The sequence below is a fragment of the Bolinopsis microptera genome, chromosome 2 (genome assembly GCF_026151205.1).
Source record: "Bolinopsis microptera isolate Bmic1 chromosome 2, MBARI_Bmic_1.0, whole genome shotgun sequence".
Taxonomy (NCBI): Eukaryota; Metazoa; Ctenophora; class Tentaculata; order Lobata; family Bolinopsidae; genus Bolinopsis; species Bolinopsis microptera.
In genome coordinates this window covers 7,752,022-7,767,911 of record NC_087073.1, presented here as the reverse complement: position 1 = coordinate 7,767,911, position 15,890 = coordinate 7,752,022, and the positions used below count along the sequence as shown (strand labels likewise).

At 37.8% G+C, this 15,890-nt stretch overlaps 1 long non-coding RNA gene across 2 annotated transcripts; it reads right to left on the bottom strand.

The window, feature by feature from the left end:
- Positions 1–1,189: 1,189 nt before the first annotated feature.
- On the bottom strand, positions 1,190–8,153 carry LOC134826703 (uncharacterized). Of its 2 annotated transcripts, none has more exons than XR_010161735.1 (4): positions 7,764–8,153; positions 4,288–4,375; positions 1,559–1,693; positions 1,190–1,351 (listed from the first exon to the last, which is right to left on the bottom strand). It is a non-coding gene; the product is annotated as an uncharacterized LOC134826703 (long non-coding RNA). The 2 variants fall into 2 exon arrangements; XR_010161736.1 differs by lacking the exon at positions 7,764–8,153 and adding an exon at positions 4,579–5,005.
- Between the last annotated feature and the right edge of the window lie 7,737 nt (positions 8,154–15,890).

The window sequence follows — 15,890 nt, the reverse complement described above, 5'->3', positions numbered from 1 at the left end:
CGAAGGATTGATGCATAACAACAAGACACGCGCTAAAGACGCGCATTTTCTGAGTGATGTTAACGATAGCTTTAAATTCACTGATGTCATTATTATTCAGCGTGACCGGTAATAGTTTAAAAATCAGAAGGAGAAAACACATGTTTAAATTACTAAAAAAGGAGTATCACTTTACAGGATTGAATTTAAATATAGTCATAATAGATAAGAGAGGAATTTGTTTCCCTTTGAATCAATCAAACTAGATGAATTGTTGTAAATACTTAGATCAAACTATCAATCTACAGGCTATCGTCAAACATGTTGCAAGGCGTCATCTTCAGTGACATAATAGATAAGAGTTTATTAACTATCATGCCAACTTTAGAGACGGTAACCACATTAAACTAAAGTTTTCCCAATCAAAATAAAGGGTTTATACAAAATAAAAGGTTTATGCACTAGACTGCGAGACAATTAACCTTATGCAATGCAGGTTAGTATAACTATAATATCGGACTGAGTTGAAATTTCTGAGAGCATGATACCCCAAAATAAATATATGCCTGTGTCTGGCAATAGCGTTCAGATGGCTTCCGAACTTGTGCGGATAAGATAATATAAAAAATACAAATAAACTATAATAACAATCTGAAAATTAATGTATCAGTACAGATCTTATACTCGAAATCAGGCACTTTCAAAACATTTCTCTTAAATTATCTTTCTTAACACCGTTCAATTGTAACTTTAAATTAAAATATTATGATGATCCGGACGATGATAAATATTAAATTACAACTGATTATATTTATGGATTTCGGCCTGTCGATGCTGGAAGCTGATCAACTAATCGTTAATCGTTACCATGTGACAAGAATAGTATGATGAAGCTCCCAATCAGTATCTATGTATCAAAAGAAAATATTGATCTAATTCAACTCGTCGGGAGCCCTTTTGAAACATCTCGAAGTTAGAGTGCAGAGTGCATGATTACTGATTATCAGCACGATTGGGTGAAACAAAGACGAAACCGTGTGTTGATTAGAATTAAAAGAGGAAGATATTTAGTGATAAATTGTGCACTCTTGCATTTAAGTTTTAATTGTTAGACTTGTTCGATGTAGGGCCTTTAATTTAACCTAATACTAATGCAGTTACGTAATACTTGGTAAGTCTAGGGAAAACAGGTGCTAGTTGTCAGAAATGAAATGGAGTCTGTTCCTGATCGAAGTTACATGATGCTGATAGATTTGATGCAGCTCAGCACTCAGCAGCCACTGTCTTCAAATAGAGTGTTCCAGTTCTGCAATCTGCAGTCTCAAATGTTTTCGCCCAGCTTTTCTTTTCATCGTGGTTATAGAAGACAGACCTGAAGAAATACTAGTATAATGATAATATAGGTAACATGTCCAGAATGAGTAAAATTGTATTATCGGCAAATTTACTTATGTGAAAACTCCCAACAGGGTGGCGCTGGCCCAGAAGTAACTGCACACAAGCAACCCTTTAATGATCACGCACGTAATTTGTGTGAAAATATGTAACTCATTTAACGAAGTCAGTGAAAAGAAACTACCTTTATTTACCAATGTCGATTTTTTGCTTGTGATGAAGTAGTCCTCGCAAATGTGAGATATGTATGTAGTTTGTTTTTAAAAGTAGGATTGTAGTCATAGTCGATGTATAGCGACGGTAGTTTACCAGCAGCTCCCTGTACAAATAGAAATGTGGTTTTTATATAATATTACTAGTTAAATTAATGAGTACAATGCAGGAATAAAAAATGTGTCTTAAATGTTTTATATTAAATGTGTTATAATTATATTAACCACCTTATATTCGTATAATATGTACTCACAAACAATGATAGTCCCAACTGTTTTTAATTGCTTATAATTTAAACCTTCTTATTAAATAATTTAGATGACTGTGTCTGATCTAAAATTGCACGAGAAATAGAGAAAATTAGGTCTCAGACAGAACTCGACCGGGATATAACCGGCGCAGCCGGAATACCGGCTGGTATTTGGCGATTTTGTACCGGTACCGGCCGGGATTTTGGTTTTAGCCGGGATTTTTCCAAAATAAATTCAGTTTTTCTCAACGTTAATTTGAGTCCAAAATTAACAAATCTGTGAACATTTTCCTAAAACATTTTGACGAAGTCATTGAACAATGGAGACTGGAGTCAATCTATATTTAACATAATCATGGGTGTACGAATTATGGACTTCTTTCTGACTTATGACTTAATTATTGTGACTAAGTGTCACGGCTCACGGTCTTGTGTTACCGAGGGACAAGTAAAACAGAGTTCTCCGGGTAAAGAAAGCATTAATAAATGCTATTCAGTATTCATCCTATTCAATTATTCAGGTAAGGTGATGTAAACTGTAAAGTGATAAGCTCCAACGTCAAACACCATGTTCAATTAAATAAGTTTAAGTAACCAATACCAGATCACAGGATTGTTATAGTTACGGAGACTGTTGGAAACGATGCAAACCAGGATCGGACTCCTATCAGAAATAGTCGACCACCGGTCCAGCCTCCCTCAAACTCAAATGCCCTACCACTACCCCAGACCACATCCACCTCTTCAGCCAGGAACAGCGCTCCCACTATACCACTACCAGCAGTTCCTACCGCCTCAGAGGATACACTGCACGTGCCCGTTATTCCTCATGCCTCGTCTTAAATGTCCAGTCCATGAATCCTAGTGCATCAAGTGCGAGTATATGGGAAGTGCCAAAAATCTCAGCTCTTATTCAGGAGAAATCCAAAAACCACTCGTTACCGTTTATTGCACTTACGGAAACGTGGCTCAAGTCCTACATGTCAGACAAATACAAAATGTGCATCACCTCTATCTCCTGCTGAGCAGAACCTCCCCCTTAAAAGTAAACAAATCTGCATCGCCTCCCAACGACAATCCAGATATATTAAGCAGCAGAGACAATCATTTAAGGAGACTTCGATATCTATCAGGATCATGATTTTACTGCCTGAGAACTCAGCACTTCAGGATGAAACATATAATATTTGGTTTTCTCGATTTCATTCATATTTAGACAGAAGTCCGTGTAGATAATTGGTTATAGAATAATTGGATATAATTTTATGCGAAGTTGTGTCTGCGAAAATATACGTGTGAACTGGTCATCCCGCAAATGCTGAAAAAGTAGATGTTACCTATCATAAAATAACCGCTCGCACCGTACAGTGTACACGACAGAGTTGTGACTGCGTTTAAAAATTCTTTATCATATTGATGTGTTGCCATGGCAACCGAAACTCCATCGGAAGATCGGCCTGTAAGGCATAATCATGATGATACACAGTATCAAAACATTGCCATTGATATCATAGCAACATTCCAGAGATTAGATTATGTGTGTGTAAGAAAATGTATGTTATAGTATTATACAGTCTGCTAGAACATTCCGTTTACACATGGTGGCCGATAACAACTTGTTTAATTTATCTCCGAATTACACACAAATTTCTGAAAGTTTCGTAGACTTAAATCAATTACAGAGGGTGTGGCTATTGGCCAGCCCCTCTATTTCACTATTATGGTTGAAACTATAAGAATACAGATTATATTGTTACAGTGATTTTACAAAAGTTGAAACAGTAAACACCAATTTGTAGGATACTTTAAATCACACCAAAATTGGTCCCAGAATGCAATGAAATCTGATGGCGTCTTTTCAGTGAAAAAGAGGCCACACCCTCTGTAATTGATTAAAGTTTACGAGACCTTTAGAAAATGAGTTATATAACTTGGAACTTAAACTAAGATAAATTGAGTATTTATACTCAATTTATCTTAGTTGCATGAGTAATATATATATACTCTCATTTTTTTAGAGCAAACGTAATTTAAATGGCTAAACACAATTCAATAAAATTTGGCTCGATCCGATTATCCAAACTATCAAATAAATGCGAAAATGAACCTTCTTTTGAAAACAATGAACACAAATATGTTTCGATTTGACAAATTTCTCGAACCAGTGGTGGTAGTAAGTCATACCAGAGCCAATTATTTCAATTGGGCACTCAGTGACTGAGCTATTAATGCCAACGTTTGCACACTGACTTTTGGCCCACCCTGTATATTTATAATATACGGCTGGAAAAAATGTAACTGGATATCTGCCACAATGCTGCTATTATTAAGGTTAAAGTAACATTTAGCACATAAAGAAGTCTGGTTTGCTAGGTTTTAATTGGTCGTATAATAACAAATAAAAATGAGTTAAGACTACAAAAACGGTCGATAGAACCTAATTATAATACCTGTATCGAGAACTCGACTTCAATGCACTGATAGCGTTGGTACTAACATTCTATCAAATTATGTCATATCTTGAGACTTGATAGCTGCCTGAAACAGTTTTGAGTCAACATTATCGTGATATTCTAGAAATTGAAACCAATTCTCAACTTTAAAAAAGCAGGTTTCAATAAATGCCATAGAATTAAATTCTACCTTTTTAAATTTTAAGAATTTGTTGATCTATTAAAATTCTGTCTCAATTAATATATAAGGGTACATGCAATGTATTTCGACACGCACTGTAGACTCACTTATTGGATTCGTGCTAGATGCTGTGTACGTCACCCTCTTAACCACCTCTATGGCGAAGATGAGGATGGTAAGTGCAAGTACAGTAATGTGAGGAGAGGATGGGTATCATTTAGCACATTTTTGCTGTAGGTGTAAAGTAGCTCTTAGTCAAGGAGTATATAAATGACGGCACGACAAGGTTCTGCAACAGATCTCTGAACATGTTATCTTGTGAGCGCCGAGTGAACACTTATAAGAACAAGGCCAGCGATGTAAGACAGTATCATTGACTTAGTCCATGCTGGGAGGAAAAAAGCAAGTACAGACGACCGAAAGGAGTCGTGGTTTGGGATCCTGAGTGGGTCTCGATATTGGATAGTGCTTTTATATATCGGACCTTATGATATTCTCAAGGTCACCAAGACGGCACAGTCTTATGGCGGGAGGTAACGGTACCATCTAAAGAGCAGATTGCTGAATCATAGTAGTAGTAGTAGTAAATCTTTCAAAGTACGAAATATCTCTTTAAAAGAGCATCCTAGGCACCTTATAGATATCAAAACGCATAAAAAAGAAAACAAAAACATCAACCATCTTCTAACTTCTTCCATTCCTCCCTATCTAAAGCCAAAAATCTAAGGTCTTCGAAATCAGTCAAATTCTTAAGTCTAATATCAAGATTTCTACTAGTCAAGTCTTTTCTAATAACATCTAATAAGTTTAAACATGGTCTACCCCGTCTCCCTTCCATAAAAATATCAGAATTTATAGCAAATAACATAGAGGTGTATGCTGGTGAGTCTTCCTGTCCTCTTAAGATATGTCCTAACATTCTCCATCGAAACTTAGAGACTCTCACAGACAAGGGAGTGACATAACAACGAGCATAGAGTGCCTCATTAGAAATAACCCCAGTAGGCCATCTGATGTTGAGGATTCTTCGGAGGTGTTTGCGATGAGCAATATCAAGTTCATTCAACGAAGCTAGTGGTGCAGCCCAGGAGTTGCAGTTGTAGAGTAGAATAGAGACTACTTGTGCCTCGTAGATTTTGATCTTCCTTTGGACTGAAATCTTGCTCTTCATCCAAACTTTCTGAAATTTACTAAAGGCAACATTACCAAGGAATATTCGATTCTTGATATCCTTAACAGTGCACATCAACGATCCTAAAGTTTTGTTAGAGCGCCACTCTTCATCACCTCTATACACTTTTCCAACAATCACCTTGCGTTTAACAGTGGGTTTAGGATCTGCTAAATAAAAATGGACAAATTCCGTCTTGGAAGAATTGATATGAAGGTCCCACTGCTGGAATATATCTTTAGCGATAGGAAGCATTTCTTTGAGTGGAGCAAGTTCAGTGTTATTAAAGTCAATATCATCAGAGTATCCTGTTTCGAGTGGCATGAATTCTTCTGAGATAGGAGGATTAGGGATTGGATGATTTACTGGGTAAGGTGTTGATGATACTTGGGAGAGTACAGATCTGAGGTGAATAAGTGCAGCGGCTTCAACAACAGTAAATAGATTACCTGATAGTGCATCTCCTTGAAATGCTCCAGTTGTGCTTTGGAACTCAATTGATACAGTATTATTGACTTTTACTTTCAACACTGTGTTTGATAGTAGGAGCCGTACCATCCTAATTTCATCACTAGTACAGCCAGCATCTTCAAGAACATTGAGTACTGTTTCTCTGCTGATGGTGTCAAAGGCACTTGACATGTCTATACTCATTCTGTGGTAGCTCCAATGCTTTCTAAGTACCACTGAGGTTAGCATACGTTGAGACCAAATTATATCGCCACAACTTCTACCTCTCTTGTAAGCACTTTGTGTAGGACCGGTGTACTGATCTAGCTTGCCTTGGATACGTTTTAGGGTAATCATTGACAGTAATTTTCTGGAGCAGTTTGAGAGGGTGAGAGGTCTGATGTTTGCTGCTGGACCAAGTGGTTTCTTAGGCTTTTGGAGTGGAGTAATGTTGCCTTTTCCAATAGATGTTATGGTGGTGTTTGTTTCAAATGCGGTATTTATACAGTCTGCATATTTCTGAAATACACTTCTGTTTGCATACTTAATCAATTCACTTGGGATATCATCAGGCCCAGTGGCTCTACCATTCTTCAAAGCTTTAGCAGCTATCTCAACTTCAATAGCAGTAATAGGGTCAGCGAGAGGACTAGGTTGATCAAAGAAAGTGTCAATAGGCTCAACTGTATGTTTTGCAGTGAACTTCTCTTCAAAGTGGTTCTTTAGTGTAGCAGCTTTTCCAGTGTCTGTACCTATGAAGTTAGAGTTTTCATCATGCACACTTATGGTTGGAGCACGTTTGATACCTGCTAGTTGGCGAGTGGCTGCAAAGTATGCTCTAGAACTATCAGTTTCGTTTATCTCTTCAGCAAGAGTGTCTGCATGCTCTTCTTGAAGGAGCTTGATTCTCTTACGAGTGTCATTTTGAATACGATTGATTTTGGTACGTATAACTGATCTATCTTCAGAGGTGTTGTTCTGATTGAGTAGAGCTTGTAGAACTTTCTTTTCATCAGACATCTCTCGAATTTCAAGGTCATTACAAAAGTTTTTAGGGCGTTTCCTAGGAAGGTATCCAATACTAACCTCAGCAGCTTTATGTACATTGTGAAACAAACTATTCATTTCTTCCTCAGGGTTAGGATTAACAGGATTGCTGAATCATACAAGTAAAAACTCTACCGGTACAGCAGTCTTACAGCAGACTGAGATTCAAGCGAAAGAATTGTGCTGTTATAATTATGCGGTTAAAGTTCTAGCACCGGGAGTAGTTGTTCACGGTTTGGAGAGAGCTGAGTAGGCTAGTACGGGATAGAAGGGAAGAAGCAGCTCACTGTTCCAGATGGATCTACTTCTTATCAAGGAAGAAGGAGTGGTAGGTATAGTAAGGAAGATTGGAGCCTAAGAGTTAACTTAACATCTAGAGGTACCACAAACTTTATCTCGTCGCCAATTGCGAGCTTTAACGGGTTTCCTCAAGTGACTCGATGGTTTAATTGTGACAAATCATGATACGAACTTTGATGAACCCATAATAGTATAGTGCAATAATACTATGATAGTATTCTCATAAGTTCTACCCTTGCAACCGAGTACAATGTACATACTAAGTGATATCAAGCTGCAATCTAAAATTTATTAATTGAATCTCAAAATAACTTCAAATTTTACCTAATAATTGCGACATCGTTGGAAGTGAGAAATAAAATACATTAAATTTTAATCCAATTCTGCGAGAGAAGATTTGCCCAGACAGCTGACAAGAATGTATTACCATACTTCCTGTAAATGTGGTAGTTATTAGGTCATATCAAACTTGAAAATTATGTCAAAGTTTTTCTCAGTCTCTGGTGTCAATCACCAGTAGAGTGCCCAGCCGCACCAAAACAACCTGCGATTTTTACGTGGGAAACATCGTATAATACACATGCTATACACTCTAGTTTTATAGCAGCTACTGATATCATGCGGCAGTATTAATAAGCATACAAATTCAGCGCAAAAAATTGTAAAGACGACACAAATTCATGCGGGATGTTAATAAATGTGTCCATGTAGAACTCAAACTCCGACAGAATAATATTTCAAATCGGATATATCATAATTAATCAAATGGTATCTGCTCATGTTCCGTCTATATAAACTACAAAACTTAATAAATTAGTGAAGTTCTGAAACAAAGATCACGACTAGGTTTTATCAAAATTGAAAAGAAAACCGATCGAAGTGCACTAGAGATATAGTTTAAGTTTAAAGGGTCATCATTACTAAAATCTCTTCCTAGCTCCTAGCAATCAAGTTGTTAATCCTAGTTCTACACCTAAACAAGTACAAAATTACAGCCTTACATTTTGAAATTTTTCGATATCAAGCTCAACATAAGACTTCGATACCAATAATGCATAATGGGTACATACCGATGATCGGTGTTCGTAAATATTTGATTATTTATAGTATTGAAGTTTAAAATCTTCCTAATTATGTAAGAATAACAAAAGGAATCACGTACTAGTGTGCTGTTACGAAAAACAACTATTTAATAAAAATAAATTAACAGTATTCGAGTACAAAATTAAAAGTACAAACTCCAACATAATCGACAGACAAACTCAATAAATGAAGATTTCGTCGTGAAACGAGCTATATATACAGCTATAACGTAGCGCTCGACTCCAGTCTGAACCAAAATTAAGTCGCGTTCGTAGGAAATTGACCACCAGCTGCTGGTGGTTCGAATGTTGGTTTGCACACTACTGTCGTTGCGAGAAGCATTATTTGATGCGCGCGCGACCCAGTAGTGCATCGCGCTAAAATCCGCAACCCACAACCGTTTATCATTTACGAACGAATAAAAAACAACGTCAATATTTTACATGTCACAGTTAGCTGGCAGTACGGCCCAGTTAATAAATTGTGCATCGCGCCGATCAAGAAAAAAACATTATTTGATGCGCTGATCAGTCTTCTAAGACTAATAATATAAAACATCGTTTCTTTTGTCCGTAATTGCCTGTACTGCGTGAAAATTACAAAATAATTACAGCACATTTACAAAATAAGAATAATAAAAAAGGAAACGTGTTTTCTCGTTTATAATTCATAATTATTTTTAGAATAACGCTTTATTGTTAATGCAATCATAGTGGTCAGCTAGTGACATGGCTATGACGCCTTTTTCTTACATGGTTATGACATGGTTATGACATGGTTATGACATGGTTATGACATGGTTATGACATGGTTATGACATGGTTATGACATGGTTATGACATGGTTATTGGCTATGACATGGTTACAACCAAAACTCCTTCAGACCAATTTTGAACCATTATGAGCACTTTCAGGATACAATTCATTTCCGTTCATTTCTGTTCATTTTATGAACCTGGGTCATTTTGTGCGACTTTTGAGGCCTAGTTTATGACACTATCTATCATAGAAAACCGAATTGGGGGTTCCCAGCCCTTACGTAATAAGTCTCAAATTTAAATGACACACATGCTCCACCTATTGATTTACATGATAAACCTGCTAGCGCATGTGTGTCAAAAACAAAAGTGACAGACATGCGCTACCAGGTTTATAATGTAAATCAATAGGTGGCGCATGTGTGTCATTTCAATTTGAGACTTATTACGTAAGGGCTGGGAACCCCCAATTCGGTTTTATATGATAGATAGTGTCATGAGCTAGGCCTAGAGATCATAGTCGCACAAAATGACCCAGGTTCATAGAATGAACGGAAATGAACGGAAATGAACGGAAATGAATTGTATCCCAAAATTGCTCATAATGGTTCAAAATTGGTCTGAAGAGTTTGGTTGGCCCTAGGACCACCCTATGACATGGTTATGACATGGTTATGACATGGTTATGACATGGTTATGACATGGTTATTGGTTATGACATGGTTACAACCAAAACTCCTTCAGTCCAATTTTGAACCATTATGAGCACTTTCATGATACAATTCATTTCCGTTCATTTCCGTTCATTCTATGAACCTGGGTCATTTTGTGCGACTTTTGATGACCTCTAGGCCTAGCTTATGACACTATCTATCATAGAAAACCGAATTGGGGGTTCCCAGCCCTTACGTAATAAGTTTCAAATTTAAATGACACACATGCGCCACCTATTGATTTACATGATAAACCTGCTAGCGCATGTGTGTCAAAAACAAAAGTGACAGACATGCGCTACCAGGTTTATAATGTAAATCAATAGGTGGCGCATGTGTGTCATTTCAATTTGAGACTTATTACGTAAGGGCTGGGAACCCCCAATTCGGTTTTATATGATAGATAGTGTCATGAGCTAGGCCTAGAGATCATCGAAAGTCGCACAAAATGACCCAGGTTCATAGAATGAACGGAAATGAACGGAAATGAATTGTATCCCAAAATTGCTCATAATGGTTCAAAATTGGTCTGAAGAGTTTGGTTGGCCCTAGGACCACCCTATGACATGGTTATGACATGGTTATGACATGGTTATGACATGGTTATGACATGGTTATGACATGGTTATGACATTGGTTTTGACATGGTTATGACATGGTGATGACATGGTTATTGGTTATGACATGGTTACAACCAAAACTCCTTCAGTCCAATTTTGAACCATTATGAGCACTTTCAGGATACAATTCATTTCCGTTCATTTCCGTTCATTCTATGAACCTGGGTCATTTTGTGCGACTTTCGATGACCTCTAGGCCTAGCTTATGACACTATCTATCATAGAAAACCGAATTGGGGGTTCCCAGCCCTTACGTAATAAGTCTCAAATTTAAATAACACACATGCGCCACCTATTGATTTACATGATAAACCTGCTAGCGCATGTGTGTCAAAAACAAAAAGGACAGACATGCGCTACCAGGTTTATCATGTAAATCAATAGGTGGCGCATGTGTGTCATTTCAATTTGAGACTTATTACGTAAGGGCTAGGAATCCCCAATTCGGTTTTATATGATAGATAGTGTCATAAGCTAGGCCTAGAGGTCATCGAAAGTCGCACAAAATGACCCAGGTTCATAGAATGAACGGAAATGAACGGAATTGAATTGTATCCTGAAAGTGCTCATAATGGTTCAAAATTAGTCTGAAGGAGTTTTGGTTGTAACCATGTCATAACCAATAACCATGTCATCACCATGTCATAACCATGTCATAACCATGTCATAACCATGTCATAACCATGTCATAACCATGTCATAACCATGTCATAGGGTGGTCCTAGGGCCAACCAAACTCTTCAGACCAATTTTGAACCATTATGAGCAATTTTGGGATACAATTCATTTCCGTTCATTTCCGTTCATTTCCGTTCATTCTATGAACCTGGGTCATTTTGTGCGACTATGATCTCTAGGCCTAGCTCATGACACTATCTATCATATAAAACCGAATTGGGGGTTCCCAGCCCTTACGTAATAAGTCTCAAATTGAAATGACACACATGCGCCACCTATTGATTTACATGATAAACCTGGTAGCGCATGTCTGTCACTTTTGTTTTTGACACACATGCGCTAGCAGGTTTATCATGTAAATCAATAGGTGGCGCATGTGTGTCATTTAAATTTGAGACTTATTACGTAAGGGCTGGGAACCCCCAATTCGGTTTTCTATGATAGATAGTGTCATAAACTAGGCCTCGAAAGTCGCACAAAATGACCCAGGTTCATAGAATGAACGAAATGAACGGAAATGAATTGTATCCTGAAATGAATTGTACCCTAAAGTGCTCATAATGGTTCAAAATTGGTCTGAAGGAATTTTGGTTGTAACCATGTCAAAGCCAATAACCATGTCATCACCATGTCATAACCATGTCATAACCATGTCATAACCATGTGGTCCTAGGGCCAACCAAACTCTTCAGACCAATTTTGAACCATTATGAGCAATTTTGGGATACAATTCATTTCTGTTCATTTCCGTTCATTTCCGTTCATTCTATGAACCTGGGTCATTTTGTGCGACTTTCGATGACCTCTAGGCCTAGCTTATGACAATATCTATCATAGAAAACCGAATTGGGGGTTCCCAGCCCTTACGTAATAAGTCTCAAATTGAAATGACACACATGCGCCACCTATTGATTTACATGATAAACCTGGTAGCGCATGTCTGTCACTTTTGTTTTTGACACACATGCGCTAGCAGGTTTATCATGTAAATCAATAGGTGGCGCATGTGTGTCATTTAAATTTGAGACTTATTACGTAAGGGCTGGGAACCCCCAATTCGGTTTTCTATGGTAGATAGTGTCATAAACTAGGCCTCAAAAGTCGCACAAAATGACCCAGGTTCATAAAATGAACGGAAATGAACGGAAATGAATTGTATCCTGAAAGTGCTCATAATGGTTCAAAATTGGTCTGAAGGAGTTTTGGTTGTAACCATGTCATAGCCAATAACCATGTCATAACCATGTCATAACCATGTCATAACCATGTCATAACCATGTCATAACCATGTCATAACCATGTCATAACCATGTCATAACCATGTCATAACCATGTCATAACCATGTAAGAAAAAGGTGTCATAGCCATGTCACTAGCTGACCACTATGATTGCATTAACAATAAAGCGTTATTCTAAAAATAATTATGAATTATAAACGAGAAAACACGTTTCCTTTTTTATTATTCTTATTTTGTAAATGTGCTGTAATTATTTTGTAATTTTCACGCAGTACAGGCAATTACGGACAAAAGAAACGATGTTTTATATTATTAGTCTTAGAAGACTGATCAGCGCATCAAATAATGTTTTTTTCTTGATCGGCGCGATGCACAATTTATTAACTGGGCCGTACTGCCAGCTAACTGTGACATGTAAAATATTGACGTTGTTTTTTATTCGTTCGTAAATGATAAACGGTTGTGGGTTGCGGAATGACATTGAAAAGGCACAGGCTGAGCGCCGCCCAGTAACACAAACATTTCGCTTCGAAAAGAAGGTTTTTCGTGTTACTTCGAAAAAAATTAGACAAGCATCATCCGTCGACGTACCGGCGAGTTCAATTTCCAATCCTTTCTTTAACGGGTGATAGTATCACTGATACTTGTAGTCGTAAAATATTTGCTTCAAATATTAATCAGGACCGTCGACGAGTCCAACTCGGCGCGCGTCCTGGTAGGTTATAAACTTACAAGTCACACGTCGCGATCCTCATTTGTAATTCATTTCGCCCCCGCTATACCGTGGCGAAAGCCACGATACGACCGCGCAGCCCACAGGCACAACGAAGGGCTGAGGGTAATCAATTTACCGGATGGTGTAGGGAAATTGGTAAAAACACGACTTCAATCTTACATTAATTGTATAAAATTCTAATTTCAGGTAAACAAGCAAAGTTTGTTTTCAATTATTACATATAACTTTTAGTTGACGGATGTAACTCGTTTGGATTTTTCGATGCGAAGTTTACTGGGCCGCGCTCAGCCTCAAGCCTGTCATTCCGCCGAATTTATATGATTATGAACATATAATACAAAAATTAAGTGCAAGTAAGTAAGTAAATATTTCATGCTAGGCATGTAGCACCCATTACGGTATGGGTAACCATTAATATAACCATCCATTGAGTCTTTGCTTTTTCACTTTGCATAGCAGCTCAGCGAGGTCCGCAGGGCACAGCCCACAGGGGTGCTGGGTGCATTTTGCCTATATCTAACGACAAACAAGGTGGCCTTACAACGAGAAGCATTATTAGATCGATGCGCGGCAAGCTTGCTAGTTGACCATTGTTAATGATTGGCCCGGCGCGCGCTACTTCGTAGCACTTGCCACTAACATTTCGAGAAGAAAGCGGCGCGCGCTACTTCGAAGAAATTTAGACGAGTAACATCCGTCAAGCTTGCTAGTTGCTACGAAGTATCCCGAAACGGGTTAGTCCATTATCATTTCTAACAATAAACACATTAGACAGTTTTTGGGTTTTCCAAATAGTTTCTGATTATTCTGATTTGCGACAAATGATATTGCACTGTTAGGATAAACGACGTTTCAAAGTAACAACTTCTTATTCACATATAAACACATTGTTGGCACTTGGCAGTTGGCTTGATACACGAATAATTGCATTTCGATCTTCGCGCACGAAACCAGGACACAGGAGCTTGCCTGTCATGCGTCGGCGTACACGCTTCAATATGCAATTCTTGGTAGCTGTCATGCTACGCGCAGCAGGCAGCTTCATTCCTCCATAGCTCCATTCTCCAATGAGTATGTTTATAAATATTATAGCTTGTAGCACGATGCGTTACTGTGCCGCGCCGCGCATTCAATTATTGATTATTCTTCTTGCAACGCTAATTCGGTGAAATGTGCTACTGTGCCTTGCCGAGCTGCGATGAATTGACATCGTCAGTTAACATTATAGCCTGTGCAGCAACAGTACACGCGCTTTAACCTAACCATGTGCTTTCGCGCCACTGCAGCGTGCAGGCGCGCTCGTTTCACACGGGAGGTGATCGGCGGAGATAAGAGGAGTTTAAAGATAAAATAGAGATAAGGATAAAATACATATATAAATAATTCAAGATAGCGATTAGAATATTAAATAGAGATTTTACAGCAATTTTACAAAAATGACACACATGGGCCACATAACATGGGCCACATAACATAATGATTTACATGATAAACCTGCTAGCGCATGTGTATCAAAAAATTTTTTGACACACATACGCTACTTAGGAAGCGCATGTGTATCATTATTTTTTTTTGACACACATGCGCTTCCATACTCTACTACTGGAAAGGTTGACATTGTCAATCAACATGGCTATGTGAACATAAGGGCATGGGCAACTTGACATACGTTGCATGCCACTTTTCGCACGCGAAGCGCGGCGAAAAATAATATCTTTGATATTTCAATTTGTGATACGTAACATGTATCAATGGGCAACAGGCTTAGTGTTTATGGTTAATAAACTTTTAGGTTAAAAACCTACCTTGACTTGCTACACGGTCGAAACAAAACACAATATTTACTACCTCGGCCGCTGATATACTATGTAACAAAAATCGTATAATCGCATGATGCATGAAATATATTTAAATAATTTACACAACACTGTGCCTTGTTTAATTGACACTGTAGGTTTATAATTATAAACTACCGCAAGACGCGCGCCGAGTTGGACTCGTCGACTATCGCGCGACGGTCTTAATATTTGAAACAGATATTTTACGAGTATCACCCGTTAATATATAACTTGTAATAATATAATTCTGTATATTAATGAGGTCTGCGGCTTTGTTAACAAGGTTTGGCCGGTAGAGGGTCCGCAGTAGTCCCATTACCTTAGTATTGCTGTTCCACTACTAAATTCTGTATATTATTTAATTTTGTTTTTAAATTAGTAGTCACGCAACGAAAGCATAAAATCGATGTACTTCGAGGCGTCCCGCTTATGATATGACTCTGGATCAACTCAGTCACCTGTCACATGCTAATCAATTAGAGGCACATCGTTTCCAAACCTTGTAAACCTTGTAAACCTTTCCATGCTTTTATGACTACTTTCAATTTTGTAGGTTTATAACCTACCAAGACGCGCGCCGAGTTGGACTAGTCGACGGTCTTGGAACAAACATTTTACGAGTATCACCCGTTAAAAACTAGTCATCCTAGAAAATAAGTTGAATACTATATAATACTAGTAGGTACTACTATATAATTATAGGTAACAACTGTGCATAATATTAGGTAACAACTGTGTATTGTAAAGAACGAAGACTCAGAAAACCAATAATTTTCCATTAAACAT